The 27071-nt window shown below is 46.8% G+C and overlaps 1 protein-coding gene across 2 annotated transcripts in view; it reads left to right on the top strand.

The window, feature by feature from the left end:
* Positions 1-11809: 11809 nt before the first annotated feature.
* The window catches only part of BRD3 (bromodomain containing 3), a 47618-nt gene continuing 32356 nt past the window's right edge, over positions 11810-27071 (top strand). For both annotated transcript variants that reach the window (XM_074973340.1, XM_074973339.1), the window contains exon 1: positions 11810-11962. The gene's annotated coding sequence lies outside the window, so the exon portion shown is untranslated. The remainder of the gene's footprint in view (positions 11963-27071) is intronic.

Raw genomic sequence — 27071 nt, 5'->3', positions numbered from 1 at the left:
ACCTATATATAAAGATACGAGGGCCAGCTACACATCTATACTGTGGCTCTGCTAGATTCTTGTGGCTTCTACAAGAGAAGGCAGGGAAGCACGCTAGTGGGCTTCCAAACTATTTAAAGGAATATTACTCAATGCCTATACATTGTCTGCCCCTCCACTAGGATGTTGGACAGATCTAGAGCAGTGTTTTAGACCACAATCCTGCCAGATGGAGCCCTGTACACACACATAGGTCATTGCAGGGCTGAGGTTTTAGTCACCACATGAAATTTTCTATTTTACAACCTAAACAAGAAACAGAATGTATCAGGGAACAGGAACATTAATGATGCTCCAATACAAAAGTATATTTTCCATTAAAAATAATAATTACTTACTCAGAAACAAAATTTCAAACCACGATCCTTGGACACTAAGTATCCAAGCATCAGATTTGATAATCCCACTCCCTCTCAAAGAAAATAATCACAGCATTTTAATCAAATCTAATTAAGTCAAAAAAACCAACACCAACAAAGCAACATCTTGCCCCTTAGTTGTTATGGGCAACTGTAGGGCCAGATCCTGAAAACATCTATTAGCAAGAGTAGGAACTAGAGGGCTTGATCCTGCAAAGTGCTGAGTGCTCTGGTCCTGATCCAGCAAAACATGTGCTTAACTTTAAGTTTATGAGTAATGTGATTAATTTAAAGTGAAGTGATTGGCTGGATAGGGACAGGGTGCTCAGTGCCTTGCAGAACGGCACCTCAGGCCCAGCAGTGAGTGTTTGCAAGATCGAGTCCTCATATGGTATCTAATATATATAACGTGGTATGTAGTGCTCATTGAACAGAGCAGGGTGACTGAATGCAATACACACAAGAAGAGCATACCAGAGGGAGAGTAGGAGAAGATTTTGCCCAGGTAAGCAGGAGAAAGACAAGTCAGTGAGATAAAGGAGCGGTGACATTTCTGTGAATTTTCTTAAATAAAGAATCCTTTTAATTGTCCTGGCTGCACCTTCTTCCTAAATGCCGGCTTTCTAAATAAACTCTTCCAGGGTGAGCAATCGCCTGCATGACTATCAAATGTTCCCTTTTCCATATACGTTGTCCAGTACAGCCACTTCCCTGGCCACAGCTATGTGAAGCATGCAGGTAAGTAACAAACAAGGGAAAGTTTGGAAAAGTTCCCTTCCCAAAGCCTAAGAGAAGGTAAACAAGCAGAATTCATTTTCTTCCCCTCCTCCTTTTCAAGCACTGCCCCTTTTCCTTCTTTATGATTTATTTTTGGAATCACCTAGGCCTCTAGATGCCCCAACTCAGACCAGGACTCCATTGTGCCGGGTGCTGTACAAACACAGGCGCCTGGTCTACCTTTGAAAGTTGTATCCGTTCATGGTGTGAATTAGTTTTGGTACCACCCCTTGTTTGGTGAACTGGTATAAAGGTGCCTCCTGCTGGTATAGCTTATTCTCCTGCCCATACAAACAGCTGTATCTGTACAAGCAGACGTATACCAGTATACCTGCATCCACACTCAGGGGGTTGTATAGCTTTGCCTAGCCTGGTATAACTAAAGCAGTACAACTTGTAGGTGTAGGCAAGAACCAGAGCCAGTTCTCCGCTCCACCACAGACTTCCTGTGCGACCTTGGGCAAAGTCACTCCGGGTACGTCTACCAAGCCAACAGCAGCAAGCCTCCGAGCTCAGGTCAACAGACTCAGGCTTGTGCTAGCTAGAGCCAGCTCTAGGCATAAGCAAACAGCAATTACTTAAGGCCCCGAGCAGCTCAAAGGGGTGCCCTATTAATTATTAGCATGTGTTGTGTTGGGGGCCCCCCAAAATATTCCTGCTTAGGGGGTTCCCAATGGGCTAGCACCAGCACTCTTGGGACTGCACTGAAAGCAACTGTGTCGATGTTTTGGCTCAGGCCAGAGCTTGGGTTCTGAAGCCCCAGGATGGGGGTGGGCCCGAGCCACAGCTTAAAATTGCTGTCTACACAGCTATTTTTAACCTGTCGATCCGGGCTCAGAGACTCACCGCCATGGGTGGCTGCTGCTGTGTAGAAGTTCCCCACATGCCGCGTTACCTCACGGGAGCATTGTGAGGAAAAATGCCCAGCCAGAAGGGGTGCTCAGATCCTATGGTAATGGGACCATAGACGTACTTGAGATAGAGAGAGAGCGAGAGCCCCTCGCAGTCTACACTGGCAAGACAGACGAAGGGTGGGAGGGGAAATAGAGGGAAAGTCACTTGCCCAAGGTCACGCATCTAGTTCAAGCCTCAGCTGCAAATGAAATCCCAGTCTCCTGACTCCCAGCCCAGTGCCTTTTCCACGAGCCCGCAGCACTGCCCTTCTTTTCACCCTCTCTGCTGCCTTCTCCTCCCATCGCTTGGATTCAGGACTGTCCCCCCCTGAAAACAACTGGAACTCTACCCAACAGTGGATATTTATTGTGATTTTCAATACAGCTAGATCAAAGCGAAGTAAATCCCTGCCCATGGGCCTAATTTAGGGAGCTGCAGCAGAGTCATGCCTAAGTATATCTTCTTTCTATCAGCATTCTTTTCTGTTCAGTCTCTCCCTCTGCTTCCCCCATACACGTGTTTAACTGGCTGAATGATCTGTGGTTCCTGTCTTTGGCTTTAAGGTGTCTTTAAGGCACCTTTGTTTTCCATGTTCTGAAGCCATTTGGGGGCTGCCATGGTCTCTGATGTCAGTTAGAGCAGTGCTCCCCTGCTCCAGGTGCCCCTCACACCACTGCTCTCAACTGGATGGAATTAGAACTGCTAGGGCTGTGTGTCATAGGCCCTGTACTGCTTACAGCTAGTGGAGAGTATCCTTTAGCTCAAATGATGACGGCCTGTGCATTGAGAGTAGGAGGATCTTACTTCTATCCTTCCTCTGTCTCCACAGCATCCCATGTGCTCAGTGTGTGCTGCATAGTGACAGCTACAATGTCCTAGATGGACATGGATTCATGGGAGGCAGGTATCAAAGGCCAGGGCAGGCTAAGCCTCCCCTAACCCAGGCCGTGGCACTGCCCATGTTCCACCCCAAGGCCCCACCTCCCTCCCCCTCTCCCCTGAAGCCGGTGGGGGCACAGCTTCAGCGGCGGCCTGGAGCTCTGGCCTGCCAGCGGCCAGGGCCACCCTGGGTGGCTCGGGCCAGCGGTTCGGCCCAGGGATTGGGCCAGCAGCTCGATCTGGAGGTTGGTCCAGTGGTTCAATCCAGGGGTCTGGCCAGCCCAGGGGTTTGGCCAGCGGTTTGGCCTGGCGCTCGAGCTAGCTGACGCAGCTGGGACAGGACGGCTGGTGGCTCAGGGTGTCTGGGACAGGTGGGACAGGGCTCCTCCAGCAGCTGGGGGGGGGGGGGGGGCTACAGGCAGAAGGTACAGGCTGGCAGGTTAGCCTCCCCAAAGTGGGGGGTTCACTCGCCGCCCCTGCATGAGTTGGTTACAAAATACAGATTAAAAACAACATGGTCAATTTGTGATACATCCTTTGGCTCTTGGATAGTTCACATTCTTCCTTAGTGTCTCATTTATCAGCATGGCAGCGCACCTGTTCTAGGGCCCATAGACAGTTTGGCATTCAGAGTCCCTTGGGTGGAGGCTCTGTTCTCCCTTTTCCATCTGGAGAACAACGGCTTGGCAGCAGATGCTGCTGTGGAAGGATAAAGGCCACACAGGCGCTGACAGACATTAGTGTGCACTCAATGGTGTATTTTTCTTGGGGTAGCATTATCCAGTGGTTAGAGCAAGGGGGACCGGCTGTGGTCCCTTCACCCCACTGTGCCACAGCTTCTCCAGCACTGAAAGGGGGTGATAATCTTTACCCCCCCCAGGAGGGTGTTCGGATGATTTTTGAAGTCCTCCGAAATCCTCAGATGAAAGGCAACATAGAAGTGCAAACTATAATTATTCCTTTCCAAACCCTGAACCCGGTGTCACCCTTACTCAGGAAAGTAACCCTTACTTCGCTGAGTAGTCCCATTGACTCCAGCAGAAGCGCTCACGTGAGTAAGGACTACTCGGGGCTGCAGTAATAAGCACTTATGCCCTGACTCCAATACCACGGCTCCCTGCCTATGAATTCCTACTCTGATTACTTCTCTGACTCTCCTACAACGCAGTATTTAACTGGGCATTATTCCCCCCCTCCCACCCCACCCCACCCCACCCCATACTCAGCTTTTGCTGAATAAGTTCCACATTAGCACTGTGCCATTAAATCCTGGGCAAAGCTTGCAGCCCTGTAATGGGAGCTGCTTTTTGTGTACCTGGATGCATGAGGTCCCCTGAGGCCCATGGCTGCTGGTGGATGACAAAGTAGCAGGGCTGTGACTGCCAGCCTTGAGTTTGCAGAGCTGGAGAAGTCACGGCTGCAGACTTTCCTGTGCTTAGCTATATGTGGGCATATAAGGAAAGTGGGCACTATATCATTTCAAAGCTGGTACCAAGCTGTCAAGCAAGGAATGTGTCATAGCTGTAATATTTCAACCAGTGCAGTGCCTCAGTCTCATAGGATTCTACAAACACTCGTGAAAGTTCACAACACCGCTCTGAGGTAGAGGAGTGTAATTCTGCCCATTTTCTTGATGGGGAAAATGAAGCACAGAAAGGTAAAGAAACTTGCTGACAGTCAGTAGCTAGGGCAAAATAAAACCCAGGTGTCCTCGCTTCCAGCCTGGTGCGCTAACCTCTAGGAAACACTGCCTCTCCTGATTATCAAAATCAGACAGGACCCGATCCTGCAAGGTTCCGAGGCCCAGCTCCTCAAAGGCATTTGGGTACCTGCCTCCCATTGTTCCTGTGGCTTAACAGCAATGGTCTCCATTTTTGCATAGATGACGTTAAATGGGATTTTCTACAGATTTAGTTGAATTGGTGCAAAAACAAAGCGCAGCCCAGCCCTGGGAAGGGCACCCGTTTTGCATAGACAGACAGAGTCCCCTTTCTAATGCCAGCGATCGGTCATGGGCTGTGTGTTAAGCAGTCTGGTGATAAGGGGTTAAAAGCAACAGTGCAGTGTGGAGGAGTAAATAAACTGCAGGTGTGCGCTTAACGAGGTACTAATTGGGTAACTGGGGGTGTGACTAAAAGGGACCACAGAGGCTAATCAGAGGGCTTTTGTTGAAGGCAGAATGGCTGAAGGCCTGAGCTCCCTGAATGAAAACAAAAAGCTGTTGAATGTTTTGTTTCTTTTGCCTCCTTCTTGTACCCCATGGGAAAACTAGAGCTAGGGCTCCCAAGAGTAGGCAGATGTTTAGGGTCTTGCCTATATTAGAAAATTGTACTGAATTAACTGAATCAGTTTAGAAACTAGTTTAATTGAAGGGTTGCACCTCCCTTCACGAACCCTCTGACTTTGGGTTAAGAGTACCTTATAGTGAGGTAGATGATTCCTTAGGCCTAGATCCTCAAAAGTATTTAGATGCCCAACGCCCATTGATTGGAGTTAGCTGCCTCTATACCTTTGGGGATCTAGACTTCACTGACATAAGCCAAATTGATCTAAGGTGCTCTTATATCAAAGCAGAACGCCCACACGCAAGGATTGTGCCCATTTAATAAAACTAGTTTCAACAATAAAACTAAAACAATTTAGTATGATTTTCTTGTGTAGACAAGACTTTACGGTATTCCTAGCAAATGTTTGCTTTTCTCCACCCTGAGAGGATGCAGCTAGGTTCATCAGACACAAGAGACCAAGAGTGGAGGTAGGTGAGTGATTGCCTTGTATGATGTTTCAGGATAAAAGCAGATAGGCCTTTGGGCCCGGCAGGTAGTGTCCCCCCTATATAGCATTGCACGTTTGGCTAGATGCAGAGGAATGTTATTATTCTGGGATGAATTCTGTCCTGAATTACACCTGGTACTAGTTAGTGAGGATGCATCAGGTACAGTTGAAGACCTGTTGCTTTTTTGGATGAAGCATCAGTGCTTTTGTCCCCTTTTACAAACGGAGATGCCAAGAGGTCAGATGACTTGCCAAGGATACACAGCAAGTCACTGGTGGGGTTAGGACACAGAAACCCCAGGCTCCGAACGCCATGCACCCACCACTAAGCCTATGTGGTATCCCCACTGCCCAGGGAGGGGTTTCATGTTGTTTTATTTATAAGACTTCTCTCTTGTGCTCATCACTGTGTTATCTGGGCAGCTCACAACATTAATGAATTTATCCTCTCAATGCTCCTGTGAGGCCATTGTGGGGGGGAAGAGGGGCAGGAGCACCGCAATAGTTGAAACTCAGTTAAAAGGTTGAAACTAATTTAACCAAGGATTTTTCTAAGTGCTCTAAAATCCACATGCTTGCCTGGATTGTTTTAAAAATTGCTATGCCCCACGGAGGTCTAAGATAGGGTTAGATGCCCAACTGAGGTCACTTGAGTAAGGGCTTCCGGATATACAGCCCCTTCCCCTAGAAAAATCCCGTGACGGGAAAATTGGTTCTTGCACACCTCTTTGCACATCCCCCTGGCACAAACTGCGGCTCTGAGCCTCCCCAACTGACGTCACCTGCTCAGGACAGATCTCAGCTCGTGTCTGGCCCCCGCTGCCCTTTTGGAGACCCAATATTTGAAGAGGATTCAGGGCAGAAGTTGGATCCGCAATGCGGCATGAGACAGTGAAAGTCATTTTTGCACACGCAGCAGGACTTGGGGCTTTGTTGAAAGCCACAGTATTTTCAGACAGCCCGTTGTCAGAGTATGTGGGTAGTTCTAGGTGACATGGGGAGGCCATAGTGTAGTGGTAAAAAAGAAGTGGTAAACTCCATATTCCCCAAATGAGAAGGGGGTAAACTCCATTTCCCCATGTTTCCCTTCAACTGCACTATTGCAGTTAAGGACTGTGGTCAAGGGGTTTTTAGATAAGGTCCCACCCAAGAAGGAGCTGATCTTAATAATCAAAGAAATCCACAGCATAGGAAGATTGTTTTGAAAACTGTCTACCCTAGTGGGCTGGGGTAAAGTTTGTGATGCCAATTTGGAGTCTTTTGATCAAGGGGTTCCCAATATACAGCCCCCCCATACTGTTAATTTTTAAAATGCTCTAAAATCCAGGTGCATAAAGATAATCTTGAACACTGGTGTGCCACAGCAAGGGCAGGGGAGCACTTCTTGGTGCAAATGTAGTCATTTCTTCAAGAGATTTGTCAGATAGAGCCCCTTCCCCGCCCCTTATAGGGAGCTGATTTTAACACCCCAGTTGCTCTAAGACCCTTGTGCATAATGAGATTGTCTTGAAAACTGATATTTCACAACAGGGTCTCTGGGGTAGACTTTAGGAGAGAGGGAGGAGAACACCCATTGAGACAAACGGGTCAGTTCACACCTCTCAGATCTATTGTGCTCACCTCTAAGGCTACGATTTAGTCAGGGAGGTAATGACAGTATTGGATCTCCATGACTTCTTTGGCTTCAGCTGGGTTTGGCCATGGGGGCTGCAGCCGGGGCCGTGTGCCCCTGCCCCATGGCTTTCACCGGAGGCTGCAGCTGGGTCGCGCCATGCACCCCCATCGCGACTTCCGCAGGGGGCTGAAAACAGAGCAATGTGTCCCTGCCCCGCAGCTTGTACGGTTATTTTTAGTAAAAGTCACGGACAGGTCACAGGCTCTGTGAATTTTTGTTGCCCGTGACCTGTCCGTGACTTTTATGAAAAATAACCATGACAAAATCTTAGCCTGACTCATCTCTAAGGGGTGTTCGCATTCCTCTGCAAACATCTCATTGAGATGAGCGGGGTGCTGGATTCGGACAGTGCAATTGAGAGAGGACGCTGGCCTATGCTATAAAGGGAGTTTTGTAGCAGTCCAGTAGCCTACGGAAGCGCTCTCCAGGGCAGAGATAAATGCAGCAAAATAAAACAAACCCAAATGTTATTTTGAAGCCAATATCGTGACTTTTTTGGAGGGGTGAACTCATGATTTTTGAATACTCAGGGTTGGCAATGCTGATTACGGGTCTGCTTTTCAGAAGTGTTGAGAACTGCAAGTTCCATTGAATCGAATGGGAATTACAGAGCTTGGCATCTCTGAAAATCAGGCCAGTTGCTTTATTGCCTCTTTCTGAGGCATAAAATTTAAGTCTTCCTCATTGTAGAATCTAACTGAATAATTTTTAATAATTGTGTAACCCTTCTGCCAGGCCAAGTTGATAGCAGCAAGGGCCGGGTTCAGTACACAGGGGTTCCCTCTCATCAAAGCAAATACAAAACTGGCTCGAGCCCCCACCCAGTGACCTGGGAAAATCTTACACACCCCCTGGGCGCCTCGAAGAGGCAATACTTCCCCTCTCGCAAGCACGGAGTCTCAGTGTAGTAGAGAATCTTTAATAACATGAGGTAAACGACATCAGCATTAAATTGGGAAAACACCACAACTAGTGTTCATTAACCAAACCATGAGCAAAGACCCACCCCAGAAAATTGGGCCACATCCTTTCCCTCGGGTTCTTGAGTCCCAGAACCCAAATGTCTCTTGAGTCCAGCAATCCTCAAATCACCCAAAATCCAAAAAGTCCAGCCCCAGAGTTCAAAAGTTCATCTGCAGAGTGTTACTCCCCAGTCTGGCTAAAATGTGCCTGTGTGTGGGGGAAAGAGGTAAGGGGTACCTTACGTGTCCTGAAGCTGACTGCCCCACAGGGCTCTGCTCTGCTACGCTGTCTCACGAACGGCTCCGCTCCACCACGACCGGCTCCACTCTGCACAGCTCGCCGTCTCACGAACAGCTCTGCTCAGCTTGCCGTCTCACGAACGGCTCCGCTCCACCACGACCGGCTCCGCTCGGCACAGCTCGCTGTCTCACGAACAGCTCGGCTCAGCTCGCCGTCTCACGAACACACCGCTGTCTCACGAACGGCTCCGCTCCACCACGACCGGCTCCCTCTGCACAGCTCGCCGTCTCACGAACAGCTCGGCTCAGCTCGCCGTCTCACGATCACACCGCTGTCTCACGAACGGCTCCACTCTGCACAGCTCGCCGTCCCACGAACAGCTCTGCTCAGCTCGGCGTCTCGCGAACACACCGCTGTCCCACGAACAGCTCTGCTCAGCTAGCCGTCTCGCGAACGGCTCCGCTCTGCACAGCTCGCCGTCTCACGAACAGCACCACTGCACTCTAGATCTTCCGGCTCCCCACTACTTGACACAGTGCTCAGTGATTTCAGCTCTTAGTGATTTCAGCTCTCAGTGATTTCAGCTCATAGTAGTGGGGGCCTTAGTGCTGGTGCACCATAAGGCCAAAGTGAATGCAGCACAGTACCTGTAGCAAGACTCTTAATAGACCCAACATTAGCTCTGACATTCCACAGTGGAGAGAGACAGAGGTGCAATTGGTGCTTCAGGCCCTCACAAAGGGGCCCACACCACCAGGTACTAATACCTGTCTCAAGTCTCTCTCCCTTCACAGAGTTTTGGAACCCATGTCCCTTGCCTAGCGAGTGCTACTCAGTTGATGGTGAGTCCCTCCATCATAACAAAAGGCCAAGTACAGTTCCAAGCACAGTTCCCATAATCAGGGTAATAACAATTTACTCTTCCCGCCCCAATAACAAAGACACTGGGGATCCCACAACAGCCAAAGTGACCATTTGGGCAGTTATGGCCTCATTCTAGGCGGGGTGGGTGTGCCTATGCAAATTGAGATCAGCCCCTGAAGTTCTTTTCCACTACTTGCCACACCTCACCACCAGATGTCAGGGTGGAGCCCATCCTGACTCTGCTTACAATTGGATGACTGGTTGTGGGTAATAGTTACAAGAGAAGGAAGGTTGAGTATATGTAGAACAACCTTGCAAACTTCAGCTCAACCTCTGCAGGTAAATTTTTATCATATGGGCAAGTAGAAAATCTTTATTGTCGTTATCAATCAGCATAATACAAATGTGTTAATATTTGTGCTTAAGACAGTAAATTCTACAAGACACCTAAATTCAGAGGGCCAAATTGTTACATTTGTGACAATTATTCTAGCATAGCCATTGCCATTATTTTTTCTTTGTGCTACTTTAATGTTTTATTTGGGTGCATAGGATAGTTTTGTCTCCTATATTTTTCATAATTGCCATACTGGATTAGACTAAGTCCATTTTTTCCTGTATCCTGTCTCTGACAGTAGTCAGGCTAAGATGCTTCAAAGGAAGGTATAAACATCCCCCTGTCCTCCATGGACTACTAAGCCCAGAGCCTATAACCAGATCCATTAGCAAGGCCTCTCCACGAGTGTGGAGTCCCATTGATCTCAATGGGACTCCACACGGTCTGAGCTAGAAGATTTGGTCACAGGATTGGGACCTAAGAGGGGACTGTAAATGGTAGCTACATGTGTGTTTACCAGATTAACAGGAATAAATGTGGGTTTGGTTGTACAAGCAGATGCAGCCTCAAATACTGTGGTGGCAGTGTTTTCTAAGAAATCTTCAAAAATGAGGTCCAATGGTTCACACTGTCAGCATGTTTCTGATTACTAAATCCATGGCAAGATGGAAGTTTGGAGAGGACTAAAAGCACATTATGGGGAGGGGGAAGCATATACAACACTTTTTGTTTATTTGATTTCATTTTCAGATAACTGCAGAACTCTCTAAATGGAATGTCCTGGACTATTCCTTTCCCCACTCCCACAAGAAAACAAAATCATAATTGTGATGAGAACAGGCCTGAGAAATTTCAGTCCCGTAGGTCACATTTTTCAGAAACGTATCCTCTGAAAACAAGGCCTTACAATGAAAGTGCCTCCAAATACGGTTATAATAAACCAACTTATTAACTGGCATCTCTGCCTGGCTGTTTATGTGACGAGCAGCATGGAAGCCTCCACTGGCATATGCATCCAGAGAGAAATCCCTTAACTACTTATTTTATACTGACATTCAAATGTTTCCCCTGGATTCATTTGTTTTCCAGTTGCTATATTTTATTTTGTACTGAAGAAATTGAATCATATTTTTGGCTATAATAATGTCTCGGTTTTTATATTGTTCTTTTTACCAATGTTTGCATTTGTTGATCCAATTCAGCATATATTCGATTGCTCTGTTTGTTACGAGTTGGGAGTGTTCCTATCTGATGCTCTTTAGAGTGTGTGTTTTTAATATCTACACTCTATTTTTTATGATTTGCATTTGTTGGATTATTGCATCTTTTTTATTTTGGTTTGCAAATGTTGATGTATGATACATATATTGTGAAATGCATCAACCACAGCAAAACTGTAACATGATTTGTATTTGGATGCATTTCATGCCATTATGGCCTGCACTGGTTACATTCTGTTTTTATTGTGACTTGTATTGCTTGTTGCATAAGAACTGTGAGTGTGCTCTAGCCAGTGCAAACCATAAAAAACAAGCAACCAAAAAACAGTATAAAAATACAGTTCATATGACCTTGGTATTCAACTGCACGCATGTTTCCAGGAGATAAAAACGCATTATAGGGCTCTGAAAGAATCTGCACATTTCCAGTTGCACTTTTAAGGGCTCTTGTCGTTGTGCCTTTAGAGACTGAGAGGAGCAAAGCCAGGCGGAGAGGGGAAGCCTGGATTTTCACCCAGCAATGTCTGCCCTTAGGGAGACCCCCAGCCAACAAATCTTGGCAGATTTTTGCCGCAAGCCCCCCACAAACCAACCTAGACCTTGCCTCTCCTGGGGAAGGAGCATGTTTAAACGTCATACACACCCGCTGACCTGGGAATAACCCCCTACTGTTTCTCTCTTCTGCCCACTGGTCCAAGGGAGGAAGAGTGGGGGGAGACTGAAAGGAGGAGCCCGGGGGATGCTGGGACTTGTAGTCCTCAGGACTACCGCTGTCCTTTCCAATGCTGTGTGCAGAAACTGCCTTCCCCACATGGCCTTGCGCCTAGGCGCATGAGCTCTCCATAGCTTTAGCGCATCTATTATGCTGCCTTGCTGGGGATAAAAAGAAGAGCAACTGGAGGGACTATAAGGCAAACGTTGCTGGAGCTGCCGGGGCAAAGTAATCTATTTAATCTTACCCTTTATTCGTTCCATGCTTTGTTTTGCATTGCTAGCACCGGGCCATGTTTTCTGGAGGAGGGGGAGTTGGGGGGGGGGAGGAGAGGGTGAATGCAAAACCCACTTGGGAAAGGCTAATGCGCTCTTTTTTTTTTTTTTTTGGCAAGCCCTTTAACGCTCCCCTTGGTTCTGCAGCCTTTGTGCATTGCAACAATGTAACAAAGCCAGCTGGAGATCGGATACAGTGTGGCTGCTGATTTCTCTCTCTCTTTCTCTCTCTCTTTATATTCTTCTTCCCCTCCTCCTTCCTCTCACCCGGCGCCCAAAGCAGCCCCATAAGGAGCCCTGGGGGAGCTGAGACCCTCTCTGCCGATGCACCCTCCTCCCCCCCCAAAAAAGCACGGGCTGGAGTTTGTGCGGCCCTGGGAGGTTGCAGTCCATCTTCCTTACGGAAGGGATTTTTTCCTCTCTCTCTCTCTCTCTCTCCCCTTCTGCCCGCCATCTTTTGAAGGGGAAAATTAGGGGCGAGGAAAAAGGAGGGCTTCAGGTTTCATGTAAAATAATCATTAATAAAAGAGCACAGGTCCGCTCGTGGCTGAGGCCAAGCAAATGGGTTTACAGCTCTGCCAGTCCCCTGCAAGCAAATGGCTAGTCAGTTACAAGCCCCTAGTCAATTTCACAGGAGCACAAAGTATTCCCCCCCACCCCTCCTCCCTGCGCGTCCCCTTTGCTGTGCTCCGAGTTGCAAGGAGCCGGAGAGAAGGAGTTGGGGCCGTGGAAGTGTTTTCAAGGCGTGGAGTTAGTCTCTGCTGTCTGGTTTTCGTGCACCGAGCTCGAGGGTGCCCGGGTTGTGGGTCTGGCCAAGAAAGGGCAGCAAACTGCGATGTGTGTTTCTGGGAGAAAAGCTTCTAATGTTGAGTGATCTGCTCACAGCCATTTCCCCGCCCTGGTTTACTACCGTGTAAGGTAGGAGAGGGTCTGAAGCCGGTTGTCTCGATAATCGTATAAAATGCATGTAAACATTTGGGGTTGAACCAAACTCCTGCAAATAAATTAAAACAAAGGAAGTGAAGCGAGCTGTAGCTCACGAAAGCTTATGCTCAAATAAATTGGTTCGTCTCTAGGGTGCCACAAGTCCTCCTGTTCTTTTTGCGGATACAGACGAACACGGCTGCGACTCTGAAACCTAACAAAGGGATAGAAACCTGGGCTACAAATAATATTTTGTGTGAAATCCAAATAAAATATCGATCCCTGTGCTACCAACCGTGCCTCAGATAGGGGAAAGAGAGGAGTTAAACATGTAAAACTCTAACGTCACTCTTTGTCATTTATACTCTTTGTTTACTCTTTGCCCCAACTTGGAAAAGGGAGTGAGACCACTGTTTCCAGTCTAGTCAGTTTCACTTTCCGGCTTTCACACTATGCTGCAATGTTTGGGTTACAAACATCACAGTGGGAGTGTTTTTAGCCTAAAGGAGAAGTCCTACAGAATATAAATCCGTAGTAAACTTAACAGGGTTCTTCAGGAAATGTAACATCCCTGTAGAAAGTACCCTTGGTATTATAATCCTTTCCATGGGTTTTCTTTTAACCATCCTGTACCAGTTCTGCCACATGGATGTGTTTTTTCCATTAACAGCTATAGGAATGAAAGCAAAAAACCAAGACCAACCTTTTAGTTTAGAAAAGAAATAACACTCTCATACACGGCGTGAAAGCTCTCTCTCTCTCTCTTTTTTTTTTAAATACAAACCTTAAAATTTCAGTTTAAGCCGCTCTGCATTATTAAATAGTAGTTAGGGGAAAGCACAATTAGCAAAGCGCACCTGGTGTCCCCTGCTGGGGAAGAGCTGGTTTTGACAGGCTAGTTAGTATTTTTAATGCACACAGAGTTATGCGAGTCATGCTAAGGGGCTGTCTCCAAATTAAACTGGAAATTAAGATCAAAGGCTGTAACACTGTCCTTAGCTCACCCTGAAATATGTCAAGGTGTTAGATAGGACTTGGGTCACCTACCATATGTGCTGTAATATTTGGTTTCGTTGGGGGGGGGGTTAAAAGTGCAGAATAACAAAAGGTCAGACCAATAATTGACAAGCAGTTACAGGTTTGTATTGCTTTTATACAAGTAATACTTTGAAAAAAGGTGAATACACTGCATGTGCTAAATGCTCTCCTAATCTGAAGACCATAGAATTAGGAGACCAGGACTGCTTCAGGTGACATCTAATATATTTTGTTAGTTTAGAATTTTAGGAAGTTTCAAATAATACACCCGCAAGGCTTTGCTGAATAGCATGACTTCCAGCCTAGATGCCTTCTTTTTCTAAAAGGGTTTAGTTCACAATCTCTTGTGTGTGACTAGAATAAGCCCCAAGATCGTATTTCTCTTTTCCTTGCCTCAGACAATTTAAAATAGGCATTCGCGTATTTGGTGCTTTCAGACCATGCTTAATAAATGAGGTGGGCTGGGGTGTGTGTATGTGTAACAATTGTACTCAATATCCAGTGTAAGCTTGATCACAATTCCATGTGCTACGCTGTATATACAGTATTCGATGCATAGATAGCAACTGTTCATACCAAAGACCCTTATCAGAAATGTTTGTTATACATGCAGGGTAAAATTTTCAAAGATGCTTAAATGATTTAGGAGTCTAAATCTTATTATCAAAAGTGACTTGGGCACTTAGGGGCTAAATCCCATTGACTTCCAATAAGATGTAGGCTACTAAGTCTTTTGTAATGACTTTCTGTAATGTAGGTGACTTTCAAATTTTTACCTGCAGTCACTTTTTAAAACATCAGCTCAGACATTGTAAATTTATTTTTTCTTTTAATGTGCTGAGAGTTTAGTTTATATTGTAGGCGACAGTGTTCTTTCACATTTTATTTTTAAGTGAAGCTGGTTTTGTAAGAGAGTGTCTGAAAATGAAACCCATTTGAAACCACAGTTATGCTTTCCTGCACCGCTAAAACTTAACGGATAGACTGACATAAACCAAAATTTATGCAAATATGTGTTTGTCCTGGGCTGGAGACTTTGTATTACGCAGTGGCATCCCAGAATTATGTTTCCAACAAAAGTCTCATCCCGTAAAACTAGGGGACAATAACAGAGTTTCTTATAAACTTAAACCATGATCCCAGATCCTGTGATCTAGTCTGTCTGAGCAGAGCCCCTTGGCCTGCTCAGACCCATTGATGCCAATGTGATTTGCATGTGTTGAGTGCTTAGGATTGCACTGGCATGTGCAGCTTTAATACATGCATGTGTGAAATGATAGAGCTGAACATCTGTGATGTTCAGACCTTTTAAAAATGCACCTGTGGAGTAAGGGCTGGGCCGGGCCGGGCCCAACGCCCATTGCAGAATGTGGCCAGGTTTACCCAACAAAGTTTTGCTGGCATAACTTGTGTCAGTTAAGAGTAGGGTGACTAGATATCAAGTGTGAAAAATGGGGACAGGGAGTCGGGGGTAATAGTCGCCTATCTTAGACAAAGCTCCAAATATTGGGACTGTCCCTATAAAATCGGGACATCTGGTCACCCTAGTTAAGAGTGTACAAAAAATCATAACCGTAACCGGCATAGCTAGGTCAGTAACCCCCGCCCACACACACACACACACACCCGGTGTATATTCAGTTTGTACTGGCAAAAGATCTAATCTGCGTCTCCATTAGGGAGGATAGCTAGACCAGCAAAGCCTTTGTAATATAGTCTAGGCCTTAGAATCTCACTCGAGAATCTGTAAGCCTGATAGTTCTCGCTGGCAGCACAAACGCCCCAATCGTCTAACCAGTGGCACTGGAACTGTTTTAATAGTGGGGGTGCTGAAAGCCAGCCTCCTTACCTCTGTTCACGACCCCCCCACCCCCCCGCAGCTGGGGCCGGGAGCAGTGCTGTGTCTCCGGGAGGGGGGTCCCCAGATAGGGGTAAGGGGGCAAAGACTGGGGGTGGGCACAGGGCCAGGAGCGGAGCCCTGGTGCGGGGCCAGTAGCAGAACCCCGGCCGTGGGGCTAGCATCAGGGGGCTGGGTGTGGGGCACGGGGCCAGTGGCCAGGGAGCAGGGCCAGTGCCCCAAGAGCAGAGCCCTGGGTGCGGGACCGAAAGTGGGGCCCCAGGCACAGGGCCAACAGCTAGGGAGCGGGGCCGGCGGCTGGAACCCTGGCCACTGGCCCTGCGCAAAACCTGGGGGTGCTGCAGCACCCCTAGTTCCCATGCCTGTGAGTCTAACCCCTCTTCTCAGCAACAGCTGAGTGATGTAAAGAGGGCTCACATTTCAAAGACTTAGGCCTGGTCTACACTTAAAAATTAGATCGACCTAGCCTTGTTGCCTTAGGGCTGTGAAAAATTTTGCGCCATCAGTCCCGTAGTTAGGTCGACCTAACGCCCAGTGTAAACCCAGCTAGGTCCGTGGAATAGTCTTCCATCAACCTAGCTACCGCCTCTTGGAGAGGTGGGTTAACTACTTCAACAGAAAATCCCCTTCGGTCAATATAGGAAGCGTCTACACTATGGTGGTACCGTAGCACAACTGCTGTTCTGTATCTGTGCCACTGTAGTGTAAACATACCCCTGTTACTTTCACAAAATATATCACTCTCCACCTACGTTGGTAAACGACCAATTACTAAACATCCGGACTAATCTACGCTTGTTTAAATAAATGAACAAAGAACATTTTGCAGCTCAGCATCCTCGATTGTTCTTTAATACCACTTATTCTCCTCTTTGCTTATTTGCAAAATTCATTAATCCACAGTGGTCTCCCAGTCATTAGCATGAGCCCTATGCTTTGTTTTGTTTTTAAAGTACAGCATTCTTCTGCAGTAATAACCCAGGACGCTATTGTAAACAGCAGAGTTCTGGGAATTAGCAAGGTGCACCTTACCCCTTGTCTGGCACTGTGTGTGCGGATGACACTAAGCTTGGGGGAGAGGTAGATACACTGGAGCGATGGTGGGCAACCTGCGGCCCGTCAGGGTAATCTTGTTTACATTTGCACGGCCACCCGCAGCTCCCAGTGGCCGTGGTTTGCCGTTCCTGGCCAATGGGAGCTGTGGGAAGCCAGGCCCGGGCTACATCCCACAGCTCCCATTGGCCAGAAATGGCGAACCGCAGCCAGTGGGAACTGCGGGCGGCTGTGCAAATGTAAACAAACAGTCTTGCGGATTACCCTGATGGGCCGCAGGTTGCCCATCACTGTGCTGGAGGGTAGGAATAGGGTCCAGAGTGACTAAACAAATTGGAGCATTGGGCTAAAAGAAATCTGATGAGGTTCAACAAGGACAAGTGCAGAATCCTGCACTTAGGACCGAAGAATCCCATGCACTGCTACAGACTAGGGACCGACTGGCTAAGCGACAGTTCTGCAGAAAAGGACCTGGGGATTACAGTGGATGAGAAGCTGGATAGGGGTCAACAGTGTGCCCTTGTTGCCAAGAAGGCTAACGGCATTTTAGGCTGCATTAGTAGGAGTGTTGCCAGCAGATTGGGGGAAGTGATTATTCTCCTCTATTCGGCACTGCTGAGGCCACATCTGGAGTATTGCGTCCAGTTTTGGGCCCCCACTACAGAAAGGATGTGGGCAAATTGGAGGGAGGGCAACGAAAATGATTAGGGGGCTGGGGCACATGATTTATGAGGCGAGACTGAGGGAACTGGGCTTATTTAGTCTGCAAAAGAGAAGAGTGAGGGGGGATTTTATAGCAGCCTCCAACTATCTGAGGATGGATCTAGGCTGTTCTCAGTGGTGGCAGATGACAGGACAAGGAGCAATGGTCTCAAGTTGCAGTGGGGGAGGTCTAGGTTGAATATTAGGAAACACTATTTCATTAGGAGGAGGATGAAGCACTGGAATGGGTTACCTAGGGAGGTGGTGGAATCTTCTTCTTTAGAGGTTTTTAAGGCCCGGCTTGACAAAGCCCTGGCTGGGATGATTTAGTTGGGGTTGGTCCTGCTTTGAGCAGGGGGTTGGACGAGATGGCCTCCTGAGGTCTCTTCCAACCCTAATCTTCTATGATTCTGTGATACGTGTCCCTCCAAAATGTCCCATCTCAGGCTGTTAGTTTCTGTTGCATCTTACTGTGGTTTCAGCTTTCTTTATGTAAATCATCATTGATGAAGGTGGAACACTGGCCAGGCTCACTCCTTGTGTGATTTTATATGTTGCCTGCCACTAGACCCTATTTTAGAAGGCAAGGATTTAAAAACAAAAATGCTCCTGGATACTGCTGTGGAAGTTTGTAATAACAAGCTGTTCGATAAAGCTGGCCAGTGCTGCTCTTTATCATAACTTTTTAGTAGAGTCTCATATTTGATAAGGTGCAAACTAAAGAAACACTTGTATCTCGTTTGGGTGCCCTTGTTTACCTTGCCAGGACTGGTTCTCTTCTTAGCTGCTTGTTTTGCTCAGTCAGACAACCAGGCTCTGTAGCCCTTCATTGAGTATCAGCCACATGGGTAGCCTCCGTAAAAATACTTATTTGTTTGTCCTTTCCCACCTTCCAGTCCCATCATTCTTGTTGCAACTCAGCTGTCTCCTCCCCCTCATCAATACGATGGGCCTAGAAAGTACTATTTGGTATGAAATTTCAAGGAGTTGGGAGATGGGTCAGAACGAAAGTACCTGGTCCAAAGACTCCTGAACTTTGAGGAAGTTTAGGTCCAACCTGCATGGCTTGGGCCCATTTCTGGTTGCCATGGCATCTTGAGAATGTTCCACCAGGTATGTGTCCTGAGCACCCCTGTTCTGTTCTGGGTGCCCTAATAAAGGGCCAGATAGTGCTCCCAACATGCGTGGGGATGCCACCAACTCCCATGAATACGGTGCAAGTCAGTGTGTGTATACCTGTTTATCAGTGTGAGTAAGAGGTCCACTTGTCCTCTTACTAGTGGAGAACCTCTGACTCCCAGTGTAGGGCCTGCTCAGCCCTCCCAACCCCGTTCTCACTCAGGAGTAGGGACTGTTTTTCCCCCTTTGCTCCCTACATGCTAGGCTATTGTACAAGCAAGGCTCACACAACCTGTGTGTATTCCTATAGCTGGCTGACATTCCTCCGCATAGCAGTCATCTGCAAGGGAGGAACTTCCTTTTCTAAGAAGCCTTTTTGATCTGAGTTTTTTTTTTTGCTGAAAACCCACCTTTTTAAAAGAAATCACCTGTTTCTGCTAATGCATTCTTGCCAGTGGTGTGGACAGAGCGCAACTTTGCTAAAACAGTTTTAACGAATGAGAAATAGGGCTTCAAGACATCTCTACACAGCACTGTCTACACGCACAATGTGCATTGATTTAACTAAGAGCCTGTCGACGGGAGAACCTTGCACTGGTATCATTTGAATCCTATAGAGTTAGTTAAACCAGTGCAAAAGCCTGTGTGGAAGCTCTCCTTTCGGTATAAAGCCAGTTTTTGCACCAGTGTTACTATTTTGGTTAGGGGGTATGTGATTTTTTTCACTTACACTGGCACAACCCCTAGTGTAGATGCTGTGCCCTATACTGGCATGGTTTATTCCCCTTCCTGTATGAGAATAAGCTAAATGGGAATAAGCACTTTTATATGAGTGTATCTGAGTCTCCACTACGGGGATTGTACTGTTTTAATCATACTTCTATACCTAAAACAGTACCACTTTTGTGTGTAGGCAAGGCCTAAAAATGGTTGCTTATGGTTTCATTAAACTTATTCCTACCTGACTTAAGCTAAACCAAAACCAGCCACTCTTAAACCGAAATAAGTGTGTCCACACACAACCTTTTGCGCCTGTTCAATTACACTGGTTTAAATTCACACCTTTAAATTATAACGGTGCCATTTGCTTGTATAGACAAGACCTTTACGTTGGTTTAGAAGCAGATTTAGTTAAATTGATGCAACCCACTTCCACGGATGCTCTTAAACTGATTTAAGAGTGCCTCATATTTATTTAGCTAGGCTTTGTCTGCAGGGAAAAGTTGCCCTGGCATAATTTACAGTGTGAATTTGTACTGATATTTAAATTGGTGCAAACCCTTGTATAGAAGTTGTTATTTGGTTTAAGGTCTTGTCTACACACACAAGTGGAACTGCTATAACTATGCTGGTATCTAGGCTATGTCCACACTACAGACTTCAGCCTGCCAGACTTCACTACAGACTTCAGCTGTGTCAGTCAGGTGCGTGAAGAGGTGTGAACCCTGACCACCGTAACTGCGCCAGCAGAAGCTGTTAGGGCTGACATAGCTACACTGGCAAAACTGCCCTTTTATCAATATAGTTTATTTTGGTTTGGGGGCAGTGCTAAAAGAAGCTTTACCGGTAAAATCGCAGCTTTGCCTGTGTAGCTGCATCCACACTCGGAGGGCTTTGCCAGTATAGTATATTGCAGCGGTTCTCAAACTGTGGGTCAGCACCTTGTTTTAATGGGGGTCACCTGGGCTGGTGTAAGACTTGCTGGGGGCCAAAGCCCAAGCCCCACCGCCTGGGGTTGAAGCCAAACCCTGAGGGCTTCAGCCTTGCGTGATGGGGCTCAGGTTACAGGCCGCCTTCCTACACTGGTAAGTTGCTCCTAGTGTGGATATAGTTATGCTGGAATAAAAATGCTTTTACAGGTATAGCTATTCTCGTATAGGAAGGGAAATAAGTTATACTCATATAAGGCATCTTTATACTGGTATAACTGCTATAGATTGTATTCTGATATGGCTTCATGCACCTTTACGCTTGTCCACAGTAGGGATGTACCAGTATAACTATATCAGTAAAAAAAACCCAGACCCCTAACTGACATGGTTAGACCGTACTCAAACGGTATGTAGGCCCAGAGTAAGGGCTGGTCTACACTGAATACTTACACTGGCAGAGCTGCATGTCTCAGGGGTGTGAAAAATCCATGCCCCTGAGAGAAGTAGCTATGCTGACCTAACCCCCTGGTGTAGACAGTGCTTGGTCAATGGAATTGGTCAGTCCACCTAGCTACCATCTTTCGGGGTGGTAGATTAACTACAGTTACAGGAGAACCCCTCCTGTCGCTGTAGTGAGTGTCTACGGTGATGTACTTACGTGTATAGACATACTCTAAAAGCGGCTTTTTTTTAATGTAGCTTAAGCCTGGTCCACAGTTATCAGTTTTGCCAGCATTGTTCGGTGAGTTAGGGGTGTGGTTTTGCCAACATAGCTATTCTGGCAAAAGATCTATTGTAGACTCAGCGATATGGGCAAAAATTCTTGTTTTTCTGGTATAGCTTATATCGTTCAGGGAACTGGTCTAAGCTATTCTGGCAAATCTTTTAAGTGGAGATAAAACCTTAGTTGATTCCTTACTGATTTAAGGCACTTTTAAACCAGTGGAAGAGGGTCCACGTGAAGGGTTTGTGCCAATTTAAATGAATTAGTTTCTAAACCAATACAGTTAAATCAGTACAACTTTTGTTGATAAAGTCTAAGGCTTTGTCTACACTGGCACTTTCATCACTAAAACTTTTGTCGCTCATGGGTGTGAAAAAACCACCCCCCTGAACGACAAAAGTTTTAACGACGAACAGTGCCAGTGTGGCCAGCGCTGTGTTGGCGGGAGCCCCGCCCCGGCGACAAAGCTACCGCCCCTTCTTGGAGCTGGTTTTATTTTGTTGCCGGAAGAACTCTCTCCCGGCGATAAAGCACAACCACACCGTAGCAAGGTGCGCAGTGTAGACATAACCTAAGTCGTCTTTGCTTTTAAAATATATGTCAGTACCTGTATTTACTGTGAAGTATCCATCATGAAAACTAAAATACTAGTTCCCTGGTTCTGGCAAAATGCAGCCTCCTCACGTGCTTCTCTTGTCGATTTACTCACTAATTTTGCAAAGTTCAGGAACCTGTGTTGGGTTTCCCGAGCATCAGTGTGAGTTAGTAAGTACCTGGGCTTTTCAGCCTGGGTTTTCAAAGGAGTTTAAGGGCGTTAGAAGCCCAGCTATTGTAATGAGACTTGGGTGCATCATTTACCTGGCCCAACTGGAAAGCCCTAGCCATAATATTAAAGTCTGATTTGTTTGCGTGTCTTGGGTTAATTAAGTTAAAAAGCGAACAATCATTGTCATTAATATTTTTGCCTTTCAGCAAACCCATTCTATTTCATGAGCTGGGACTTTATTATGTTTCATTTTTGAAGCAAGAGAAGCCACTGCTAGCACAAAGAATGTGTTGGAGGGAAATCTCGGTGACGGGAGTTACTTTCTGTTGAATCAACATAGTAGTTATGTTGTGTCTTATGAAATGCTTCTGAGCAAGTCGGCATGTAGTTCTGTCTCTGCGTTTGGAACTTTGTCTTAGTTATCAGTGTTCGCATTGAGCTGAACCTTGGGATGAGATGCACTTCAGGGCCATGTGTCTGGCTCTCCTGAAGGCGTTAGGAATTGTGATGCGTAACCAGACGATACAAAGCAGTATTACGCGTTTTGTATATCAGATGTATATGGGGACGATGATCTTCCGACTAGCCAGTAAAATATAAGACCCCATTTTTCTTGCATTGCCTCTGTATGTACTGGGCTGCCTAGCCCACCTTTTGGAACTACTCTGCCTTTTAAAAAAAAAATTAAGACGGGATATGTTGTTGTTGCATATATCCCCTTAAAAACGAATCCGTCTGGAAGTTGAATTTGGTTGTGTCTACGAGCACAATCTGGAAGTACTTCAAAGCTTTCCTAATTGAGATCTGTTTATAGGGACCTACACTGGTATCGTACTTATTCCTGGTGCTGCTGGCCTTGACACACCACGGGACCTTGGGCAAATCACCCCTGGTCTCAGGAGTTGCAGACCTGTGCCTTCACTGCTTAGCTCTCCTTTTCTGTAGCTCTTTGCAGTGGTAGTGCTGCTTGGAGTTGTTCCATACAGTGTTGAATTGTTCTCTGTGTGCTTTTCTTTTTCAAAAAGCTTTCTGTCCAGTAACTTTTCTCTTTGGAAGTGGGAGGGTGGGAACGGAAACAATTATGACAAACGCTGCTAACTGTAGCGGAAAGACTGTACATAATTTCCTAACATAAAATCCAACTGAATCAAGGCGAGTGTGTGGGTCTCTTTCTAAACGTGCATTGAGCACAGTACTCAGATTGAAAAGCGGAAGAACTGGCTGCTTTTTCTGCATTTTTACGTTTTAGTTTAACAGTGTAGATCACATCCTTTAAAAGGAAAAAAACCTGCTACAGTGGAAACATACTATAATCCCACGAGGAGTTCTGAACCCTATGTTTTGCTTTCTGGATGTTCACAAATGCTCCTATTATGTGTGTGTCATCTGTGCTTTGTACTAATGCCACCGTCTTCTTTATTTAAAGCAGAAATCTAGTTTTCTTGCCTGAAATTGGAAAGTCTGTTTCCAGAAGATCGCTGTCGGAGGATGAATGTTTAATAATGTTCATTATTGGCGTTGCACAGAATGGCCGAGGCAGTTTCCAGATGGAAAGGAAGGTAGAGTCCGGGCCTTTAGAGATCCTGCTTTAAAGAGTGATAGTTTAGGAAGGGGACAACCTGTGGGAGATGGTGTGGTCTAATGGCTAGGGGCACTGGCGTGGAAATCAGGAGACCTGGGTGTTAGTCCTGGTTCTGCTAGTGACCTTGTGCAAGTTTTCCTTCCCCCCCCCCTTTGTCTCTGTGTGTGTGTGTGTGTGTGTGTGTGTATATATATATAGAGAGAGAGAGAGAGAGAGACTGCAAGTTTTTTGGGGCAGGGACTCTAGCTCTGCATGTGTGTGTTTATGTGTGTGGTACTCTGATCTTGGCTGGAGTCTCTAGGTTTTCCTGTAACACTAATACTAAGCAGAGGTGTCAAGGTGGTACATGGCCAGGTCTTGGCAAAGGTTAGTTTTAGATGTTTGACCTGTCAGTATGAGTCAGCTGGATTCCCTGAAGACAGCAGAGTTGGGGCTTTGGGAGGGATTTGAAAATGGGGAGGTAGGAGGCCTTGGCGATGGGCTCAAAGACGGCATTCCACGTGCGCGGAAGAACATTTAGCATGAAGCTGTCAAACGGCGTGCAAAGCTGGTGTGCTGGTGCGACTGATGGCAGGGGAAGGCGATGGGAAATGAAACAAAGGGAAATGTGATGTACTGAAATTAGTCTGGCCTCTCCTTCTATATCCCTACACCTGGAGTTTCACTGTCTGCTCATTTGTTAGGGAAATTATTAAAGAGTGGACCCGACATCCCATATTATTATTTATTATTTGTCTTGCCATAGCACTGAGGTGCCCAGTTGTGGACCAGGGTCCTGTAGTGCCAGGTGCTGTACAGACACAGAACAAAAAGGTGGGGTCTGTCCCCAAAGCACTTACAGACTGAGTAACAAATCAAGTATCTCTTGTGCTGCCACTCCTTTGTGGAAAAAAATTCAAAAAGTCCCGACCATACCCACCTCTACACCCCTCCTTCTAGCTCACCTCTGCTGCCATGGCCTAAAACCGCTGTCTGGTGAGCTAAATGGTACTCGCAGAAACCATGCTCAGACTGTTATCTTGTCTCCCACCCTTACCACCACCCATCACTACCCACTGGCTCGTATTCCCCGCCTGTTGTGTCTTGTCGTTCAGAAAGACGCAGTCTCTCTTTGGACAGGGACTGACCCTTTACTGCACCTCTTGGACAGCACCTAGCGCAGCAGGGCCCTGGTCTATTAACGAATAATAGGGACTAAGCCAGGGGTGGGGTGGGGTGGTGGAACCAGCCCTCCTATTTCATCCCTGTAGTTTAAAAGAATACAGCAGCTGTGTTCAAGCTGCTGGTGATTAATTTAATAACGTCAATTACTTGTTACAAGTCTGTTAAATGGGAAGTTAACTTACTCTGTCTCCTTTGCCATGTCTACCTTCCTTTCTCTTCCTATCCTAGATCATGGTGTGTCCTTTCTTCCCCTTTTCTCAGTGTTTGTCCCGTTTCCTTTTCCCCCTTCCCTGCAGTGTCTCTCTCCCTCCTTGCCCGTATATGCCCCTTTTCCTCCAGTTTGTTCCGCTCTATCACCGACCCTTGTCTCTGATTCACAGCCCTGTCTGTTCCCTCTGGAGCCAGTGGGAAGATTCACAGTGACTTCCCAGGGAGTCAGATCAGGCACCTGTGCTGAAATGGTCTACAGCTCTGGCCTGCTCTGCTCCCTCTCCCCTTCCAGAAAAAGAACCGAGTGGTTCCAGGTTCCCCTCTTCTCTTATCCTCCCCTTGAGAAAGGAGCCTGTCAACCTTTGGAACGCCTTGCCAGAGGATGTTGTGAAGGCCAGTACTATGACAGGGTTCAAAAGGGAGCTAGATAGATTCATGGAGGACAGATCCATCAATGGCTATTAGCCAGGGTGGCCAGGAATGGTGTCCCTAGCCTCTGTTTGCCAGAAGCTGGGATTGGGTGACAGGGCATGGATCACTTGATGATAACCTGTCTGTTCATTCCCTTTGGGGCACCTGCCATTGGCCACTGTCAGAGGACAGGATACTGGGCTTGATGGACCTTTGTTCTGACCCAGTATGGCCGTTCTTATGTTCTTATAACTCTCTGTTCCCATGTCCACTCTTGAGCCTGCTGTCACCCTGAGCAAATGAGATTTTCAAACTCTGCTCTGTGAGCAGCCGTGGTATTGTCTAGTGGCTGGAGCAGGGGACTGGCAAGCTGGAATCCTGCGTTCTGTTCCCAGCTGTTCTGCTGAAATGCTGTATGATGACCAAGGGGGCAAGTTGTTTAGCCTCTCTGTGCCTCCATTCCCCCCACCCGCAGCAGTAAAATGAGGGAATCTCAGGGTATCGTGGGGCTGAATTTCCCATTTGCAGCACATCTGGGGAGGATGCTTGGGTGAAAAGTGTTTAGTAATCTTGAGGTTTACAGTACAGTAAATGGTTTGCTGTCATGACTAGTCTAAAACATAGGAGTAGCAGCAATGGTTAGCAAAGGTTGAGGAGCAAATTCTTTGCCTCTTTTATGTTGAAAGGATTACAAGCACCAGACCCCACAACCGAAGGAAGGCTAGAAACAAGGAACATCCCATAGATAGAAACGATGCAAAATCTGGAACTGCAGAGTTTGCCAGACAGGAGAGAATATAACCAGAATTGCCCCCCTTGGGCTGTGAATATGTAACTGACCTCACTTGGGTCACGCATGAGCTGCTACCGCTTTGTCCAGCATTCACTGAAGTCAGTGGGAGTGCTGTGGATTAGGCTGTAATTTTTGGAGATGGCAGCCATAGCAGAAACGTGCCACTAGCCGGAGACAAAGATCTCCACCCACCTAGCACGGGCTACATCTACGCTTAGACTTTTATGGCTACAATGGCCATGGCTGTGGCTCTGACGATGGGACTCTGTCGATGGTATACACGGCTCCAGGTGGTTGCTGGCATTTTAATCGTAATGTTGCTTTGATCTGATCTACTGTCATTAGAGCTGCAAAGGTGGCCCGGGAGTGCTTGGAAATAATACCCCTCCTGAAATACCTCTAGGATTAAACCTGGCTGCATCATTCTGTCCAGAATTTCCATTCCAAAATCCTTGGCGTTTAGCCTACCGGTTAGTTTGTCTCCATCTCTGTTAAGAGAGAGCTCAGCATAGACCAGGAGTGGCCCGAACTGTTTTGAAAAATATTAACAAGAAAAAAATGAAATTGGGGTTAGTGGTTCCACTGCAGTGTGTGTGTGAGCATTTTAAAATATAACTTTCACATTGTTACCCCTTCTTCCGATACCAGTCTCCCTTTCCAGCACCTGCTTGCCAAGTGGTAGGATGTGTCGGGCCTAGCAGGTCAGCCGCCCGGCAGAACAGAAATTAGCTGCAGCTTTATTTGCACGTGTACTCTCGTCTTGAAATGAAATGGTCAAACAGTGTGCCGGGCAATCCCTTCTTTCAGGAATCTCAGCCCAGTGCCGACACCTGGTTCCCAGGGGCAACTCTGCCTCAAGAACCGACTCCAATTAGGAGTCCCAGACAGAGAGCACGCTCTTCCGCTGCTCATTTAGCTCCTTGTTTCCTGAAGCCTCTTCACTAAAACCGTGCAGAACCCCAAAACTAACAGCAACACAGCATGTCTTTCCAAGAGTCAAAACTGGCTCGCGCCCTGCAAAAAAGAACAGTGGGTGACAGCACCACCTGGTGACGCCTGCCCTAAC

The sequence above is a fragment of the Natator depressus genome, chromosome 16, assembly GCF_965152275.1.
Source record: "Natator depressus isolate rNatDep1 chromosome 16, rNatDep2.hap1, whole genome shotgun sequence".
Classification (NCBI taxonomy): Eukaryota; Metazoa; Chordata; order Testudines; family Cheloniidae; genus Natator; species Natator depressus.
This window is presented reverse-complemented; position numbering and strand designations above follow the sequence as displayed.